This window comes from Macaca mulatta, chromosome 12 (assembly GCF_049350105.2).
Source record: "Macaca mulatta isolate MMU2019108-1 chromosome 12, T2T-MMU8v2.0, whole genome shotgun sequence".
Lineage (NCBI taxonomy): Eukaryota > Metazoa > Chordata > Mammalia > Primates > Cercopithecidae > Macaca > Macaca mulatta.
The window spans coordinates 124,559,699-124,567,645 of NC_133417.1; positions in this window are offsets into that span (position 1 = coordinate 124,559,699).

Sequence of the window (7,947 nt, forward strand, 5' to 3'; positions counted from 1 at the left end):
CTCAGGTGATCCAACGGCCTCCGCCTCCCAAAATGCTGGGATTACAGGTGTGAGCCACCGGGCCTAGCCTCATCATCAGCTTTGACTCTCCTTTCTCTCCCCCTGTGCCAACTCAATCAATCATTTCATGGTTTTTGCCTGCAAAATACATCTCCCATCAGTCCACTTCTGTCCATCCTCACTACCTGAACTAAAACACTGTACCCTTTCACCACGACCACTGCAACAATCAGCTAACTGCTCTTTTGCTTCCACTCTAGTCATCCAATAAGTAGGAGAGTGAGCTTCTTAAGTTCAAGTTTGATCTCCTTCCTCTCTTGCTTTCCAGTAAAATAAAATAAAATTTAAAAAGGACAGAAATGCATAATGAATAGCTACACACTCATCATCCACACTTAATAGTTATTGATGTTTTACCATATTTGCTTCTTTTTAGTATTTAAACATGAATGATAGACATCATGACATTTCTCTTCTAAATATTTCGTTATGCATCTCCAAGAAATAAGGACATTTTCCTGCATAACCTAAGTGCCGTTACAATACCTAAAAAAATTTACAATAATTCCTTAATATCATTTAATGCTCAGTTCATATCCAAATGTCTCAGATTTTTTTCCCCCAAATGTTTTTTCTTTTCAGGTGTTTTGTTCAAAATAACAGTCAATTAAAGACAACCACTGCCTTTGTTATGTTTCTTAATTCTCTGTAAATTAGCATAGACACTATCTCCTGTTTCCCCTCCCCCACTTTTGACATCGTCATGTTTATAGACCAGGTCAATTTTTCTTTAGAAGTCTTCTTCTGGGTTTGTCTAATTGTTTCTTCATGTTGTATTTCCCTGTATTTCTCCAGTGTATAACCTGTATATCACCTGTATTTCCTGTAAACTAGAAGTTATATATGAAGTCTTGATTGTATCAAATTAAAGAATTTTTAAAGCAAGATGCCTCTCATTGCATCATTTCAGGAAGTACGTGATGTCTGCTTGTTCTATTAGTGATGTTTAAATTGATCACTGATTTAAGATAGAGACAGCCAGATCTCTGCATGTAAAGCTGTGTTTTTCTAATGTGACCAGCATGTAATCCTTGGATGATACTTTGGCACTATGAGACTATATAATTCCTCATCAACTTTTCACCTAATGGCTTCACTATTCATTGGTGATCCATCCTTTATTAAATGATTTCATTAGAGGTTGCAAAATGGAGAGTTTTATAATCCTATCATTCCATTCACATTTATCACTTATTTTATTTTGTAAAGAAGGGCTTTCTCTCATCAACTGGGTTTAGTTTACACTAAAATGCAACTCCAACTGGAAAGGTAACATACATTCTTAGTTTTTTCTCTTTACCCTTTTGCAAAATAATAAGTCGGTGTAGTGTTGTGACCTCTAACAGTGACTAATACATTTTTAAACATTTATTTACTTATTCAGAGTCAGGATCTCACTCTATCACCCAGTCTGGAGTGCAGTGGCAAGATCATAGCTCACTGCAGCCTTCAACTCCTGGGCTCAAACAATCCTTCTGCCCCAGACTCCTGAGTAGCCACCACCATGAGCCACCATGTCTGGCTAATTAATTTTTTTTTTGTAGAGGCCAGGCACAACGGCTCATGCCTGTGATCCCAGGACTTTGGGAGGCCGAGGCAGAAGGATCACTTGAGCCCAGGAGATTGAGAACAGCCTGGGCAACATGACAAAACCTTGTCTCTACAAAAAATACAAAAATTAGCTGGGCGTGGATACACGTACCTGTAGTCTCAGCCAGGTGTGGTGGCTCATGCCTGTAATCCCAGCTACTCGGGAGGCTGAGGCAGAAGAATTGTTTGAACCTGAGAGGTGGAGTTGCAGTGAGCCGAGACTGCGCCATTGCACTCCAGCCTGGGTGACAGAGTGAGATTCCATCTCAAAAAAAAACCAAAAAAACTTGTATCCATTTTTCTGCTGATGGACATTTGGGTTGTTTCAGGTTTGGTATTATTATGTATAATTTATATATATATTTTAAGACAAAGTCTCGCTCTGTCACCCAGGCTGGAGTACAGTGGCACAATCTCGGCTCACTGCAACCTCTGCCTCCCAGGTTTAAGTGATTCTCCTGCCTCAGCCTCCTGAGTAGCTGGGATTACAGGTGCGCGCAACCACGCCTTGCTAATTTTTGTATTTTCAGTAGAGACAAGGTTTCATCATATTGGTCAAGTTGGTCTCTAACTCCTAACCTTGTGATCCTCCCGCCCTGGCCTCCCAAAGTGCTGGGATTACAGGCGTGAGCCACCGCGCCTGGCTGTTATTATGAATATTCCTGTACACACGTCTCTTGTGTACATATGTGTGCATTTCTCTAAGCTAGTAGTTCTTGAACTGTGGTCTCTGGACCAGCAGTGTCAGTATCATCTGAAAATTTCTTAGAAATGCAAATTCTTGAGTTCCAGAACTACTGAAGAAGCAACTGTGAATGTGACTCTCTGACTTTAACAATCCCTCCAGGTGATTCTAATGCATGCTGAAATTTAAGAACCACTGTATACCTGGGAGTTAAATTGATGAGCCCTAACAAGTGTATGTTCAACTTTAATGGCTAATATAAAACTGTTTTCTAAATTAATTGTACCAATTGGCTGGCCTAGCCAATTGGTACAATTAATTTAGCCAATTGGTACAATCTGGGAGGCTTAAGTGATCCTCTCCCACTTAAGCCTCCCAAAGTGTTGGTATTACAGGTATAAGCCACTGCACTAGGCCAGTGTCATTGATTTTAGATCATTCTGATTTTCTAATATACGCATTCATCACTATACATTTCCCATTAAGCAATGTTTTTACTGCATCCCACAAATTGTGATAATTTGTATTTTCATTTTTGTTTAATTTTAAAATTTCTCTTGGGGTGGGGCACAGTGGCTCACATCTGTAATCCCAGCACTTTGGGAGGCTGAGGCGGGCAGATTGCTTGAGGTCAGGAGTTTGAGACCAGCCCGGCCAACATGGCAAAAACCCATCTCTACTAAAAACACAAAAATTAATCGGGCGTGGTGGCACATGCCTGTAATCCCAGCTACTCAGGTGGCTGAGGCATGAGAATTGTTTGAACCCAGGAGGCAAGACAAAGGTTGCAGTGAGCCAAGATTGTGCCACTGCACTCCAGCCTGGGTGACTGAGCAAGACTGTCTCAAAAAGATAAAAGTAAAAATAAAATGAAACAAAGTATCTCTTGAAACTTCTTTGACCCACGGGTTATTTAGAAGGGTGTTGTTTTTCAGATATTTGACGATTTCAGATATTTGAGCTATCTTTTTGTTATTGACTTCTACTTTAATTCCATTGTGGTTGGAGAACATATTTTGTATAATTTCTATTCTTTTAAATTTGTAAAGGTGTGTTTTTACGGTGGTCTGTCTTGGTGAAAATTCTATGTGAGCTTGAGAAGACTATATTTTGGCTGGAAGCAGTGGTTCATGCTTATAATATCAGCAATTTGGAAGACTGAGGCAGGAGGAACACTTGAGGCCAGGAATTCAAGACCAGCCTGGGCAACATAGCTAGACCCCATCTTTACAAAAAAAATTAAAAAAGTAGCCAGGCATGGTGGCATACCCGATAGTCCTAGTTACTCAGGAGGCTGGGGCAGGAGGATCTTTCAAGCCCAGGAGTTCAAGGCTATGGTGAGCTATGATCACACAATTGGACCCTAGCCTGGGTGACATAGTGAGACCCTGTCTCTAGAAGAAAAAGAATGTTATTTTGCAGTTTTGGGATGGTGTATTTTTTTTTATATAAATTTATAGTTTTATTAAGACAAAAACTGACAGTGTAGTATGAAGTTTACATTTAAACAAAGTTTACACAGAAATCTAACACATACCTAAAAGGACTTTACAGTAGCTCTAGATGCAAGTCTAGACAATTATTAAGAACTGATGGATCTCATGACTCAAGACAGAGCATTTTGGCTATCAGTTACTTCTTAGGATTTCTTAAATTTGTGTGTGTGTGTGTTTGTGTTTTAAAGTGAACCACTGCCCAATATGAAAGTTTAATCTTCTCCTGAGACCAATGCTTTTGAAATCACTAAACTCTTGGATCAATTCAGTGAAACTTGTGCTGTCAGTGACTGAACCCTGCCAACAATGGTTTCAGAGTTCAACGCTCAAAAAAGGGAACGGCTCCAAGAGTTCTCCCCACTAAAAATGGCTCCAAGAGTTTTTCCCACTAAGAGCATGGGCCCTTGTCTTTCCCTACTGTCTTATCTCCTCTACCACCCTCTTTCTCTTCCCTAACACCTCAGCCAGTGGCTTGGATGAACAAGCTGATACTTATAACTTCATTACTGGAAAAGAAAGGGTCTTCTAATTTCAGGAATTAGCATCACTGAGACAGAATAATCTGCTTGTATTGTATACTCTCCAATAAAAGACTTTCCCTCCTCATCAATTTCCATCTCCAAAATGGGAACTTTGGTAACTTATGAACTGACTTAGTCCTTTGTAGGAACAGCAATAAGTTTAGGCAGGGAACACCTTGGCTAATAGGTTTCAGACCTTCACAGCTTTTAAACAGTCTCTCACAGTCCTTATTTATGGTGTCAATGACATTGTTTTTTAAGGTAAAATATTCTGGACATAGAAGCAAATCATTAGTTGTCTGTTCTTTTCCATTGCTTCACCATTTCCCCTATCAGGCCCCAAATGTTAACCAAAATGATGCTATACATCTCCCTTTCTCCCCTCCCCATCCCTCCCTCCCCTAAATAATACACCAGTAGTAGCCAAAGACTGCACACATGCTATGCTGTAAAAATGCAGAGTTAACACTATTGGGAAGAAGGCTGTGGGCTGTGAAGATGCTCAATGTAGATCTTCAATCTACAGTATTTTTTTTGCTCTCCCACACACCCAATTCTGCAAGTTTTGTCCTTCATAGAAGGCCCTTTGCTTTTCTCAGCAAAGTGCAGAAAAGGTTGCCTTGAAACCCTTATCCCCTTTCCCCTCCACTGGGATGGGTGTGCAAACTATACAGCTTGAAACGGCTTTAAAGCACTTGGGCTGCTGCAGGGCACAGAAACTATACTGGGTCTTCAAAGGACATCTTCTCAAGCCACCTGTATGGTGTCGAGACAAGTAGAACCCCTTCCCCTGGGATGGTGTATTCTAAATGTCGACCAGTTCTGTTTAGATCATTTATAGCCTTACAGATTTTCTGCTTGCTTCATCTATTAATTACTGATAGAGTGGTGTTGACATCTCCAACTATAAAAGTGAATTTTTCTATTTCTCCTTTAAGTTTGATCAGTTTTTGCCACATGTATTTTGGTATATTTAGTTCTTTTAAAGATATATATATATATATTTTTTTTTTTAGACCAAGTCTCACTCTGTCACCCAGGCTGGAGGTCAGTGGCTCAATCTTGGCTCACTGCAACCTTCACCTCCCGGGTTCAAGCGATTCTCGTGCCTTAGCCTCTTCAGTAGCTGGGACTACAGGTGTCAGCCACCACACCCAGCTAATTTTTGTTTTTGTATTTGTTTTGTTTTTGTTTTTGTTTTTGAGATGGAGTTTCAGTTTTGTTGCCCAGGCTGGAGTTTAATAATAATATAAAATAAAAATATTTTTATATACATAAATATATATATTTATATATATATATATATTTATATTACTCTCTGTGGTTTCTGGTTTCCTGTCAAAAATTATAGTTTGGTCTTCATGTGTTTGAATATAGCGAGCACAGATGTTTTATGCTGGAACCAATGTTTTTCATTGAAATCACTGTGAGTCTGTTTTTGTTATCTATTGTGCAGAGCGTAGTATTTGGAAAATTATTTGTAGAAATAATTTAAGGTTTTGATGGATTTTCATTTATGTCTGCAGGTGCCTGAAAGCACTAGCAATCTAATATAACCTTACTCCAATTTCAGAGCCATACTGCAGACTAAGCAAGGGTTACTACTTTTGTATCTTTTTTTCTTTTTTTTGGAGACGGAGTCTTGGCTCACTGCAACCTCCGCCTCCTGGGTTCAAGTGATTCTTCTGCCTCAGCCTCCCAGAGTAGCTGGGATTACAGGCATGCACCACCATGCCCAGCTAATTTTACTTTTTTATCTTTATGCTTGGAGTTTGTTTCTTGTTCCCAGGCCAAAACAGGGAGAAGTTTACTAGAATTCTTCCTTTCACAAGCCCTGGATTCTGACATCTACTCCTCTAGCTCCACAGGCTGTCTAAATCAGTGTTTTCTCTACTTCTTCTTTTTTTTTTTTTTTTCCGAGAGAGAGGGTCTCTCTCTGTCACCCAGGCTGAAGTGCAGCGGTGCAACCTTGGCTTACTGCAGACTCGACCTCCCAGGCTCAATCAATGCTCCTGCCTCAGCCTCCCAAGTAGCTAAGACTACCAGTGCGTGCCGCCCAGCCCCAATAATTTTATTTTTTGTAAAGATGAGGTCACACTGCATTGCCCAGGCTGGTCATCTACTTCCTTTTTTTCTTTTAAGACGGAGTCTTGCTCTGTCGCCCAGACTGGAGTGCAGTGGCCGGATCTCAGCTCACTGCAAGCTCCGCCTCCCGGGTTCATGCCATTCTCCTGCCTCAGCCTCCCAAGTAGCTGGGACTACAGGTGCCCGCCACAACGCCAGGTTAATTTTTTTTGCATTTTTAATAGAGACGGGGTTTCACCATGTTAGTCAGGATGGTCTCGATCTCCTGACCTCGTGATCCACCCGCCTCGGCCTCCCAAAGTGCTGGGATTACAGGCGTGAGCCACCGTGCCCGGCCAATCTACTTCTTAAGAATGGAAAATTTCTCCAGCAATTTCTGCAATTCTCCATTGCAGAAAAAGCCTGTAATTTCTCCATTGCAACATTGGGTCTACTATCTCTGGATTCTGTTCCTTTCTTGGATCTTGGTCTGTGTCAGTTTCTCCTCACTCTCTTGCTTGCTCCTTGATGGTTTAAAAAAGATTTTGGTAATTTTTCACCCACTTTTTTTTTTTTTTTTTAAGGCAGAATTTCACCCTGTTGCCCAGGCTGGAGTGCAGTGCTGTGATTTCAGCTCACTGCAGCCTTGGACTCCCAGGCTCAGGTAATTCTTACTTCAACCTCCCAAGTAGCTAGGACTCCAGGCATGCACCACCATGCCCAGCTAATTTTTATATATTTTTTTGAAATGTGATTTTGCTATGTTTCCCAGGCTGGTCTCAAACTCCTGAGCTCAAGCGATCCACCTGCCTCAGTCTCCCAAATTGCTGGGATTACAGGTGTAAGTCACCTTTCCTGGCCTGAGTTATCTTTTAACTCCAGCCATTGCTGCAGCCAGCAGCAGCATGCAGGCATCATCTGACACCACTTGCCTCACCTGCACTAAATATCTCTTGTTTTTGGTTTGAGTATGCTCTGCTACGACAGTATTAGGCACTCCTGGGAATCTGTTCAGTCATTCTCATCCATGAAAAACCTGGAAGTATGAGGAGATTAACGTCCCATAGGCCAACTCTTGATCCAATGGCAGATGGAAACTAGAAGATAAATAGTTTTCTTTCTGAAGGACAATTGTAGGGTATATCTTGTACATGATGCTTAAAGAGTCCCCAGAAGAGCTGATTCCCAGTGGCTTACAACTCATTCTGTTTCACTGTTTTCATTCTCCCACTCTTTTTTTATTTTCTTTTTTTATTGTTATACTTTATGTTGATCTTGTGATATCTTCCCAAACTAAACAACCCCTATACAAGACCTTATTTCACAGTTTGACTTTGGGAGGAATCAGTCTAAGACAAGTTGTCTTCAGCGGAGGCCTGAGGAGTATGAGCTTGAGGTAATGACCTAGTGCATTATTACCAGAAGCAGAAATTGAGGAAAAAATAAATATAGGAGATATTACAACATGTGTTGACGAAAATTATCAGACATCCAAAGGGCCTGAGGTAATGACCTGGTACATCATTACCAG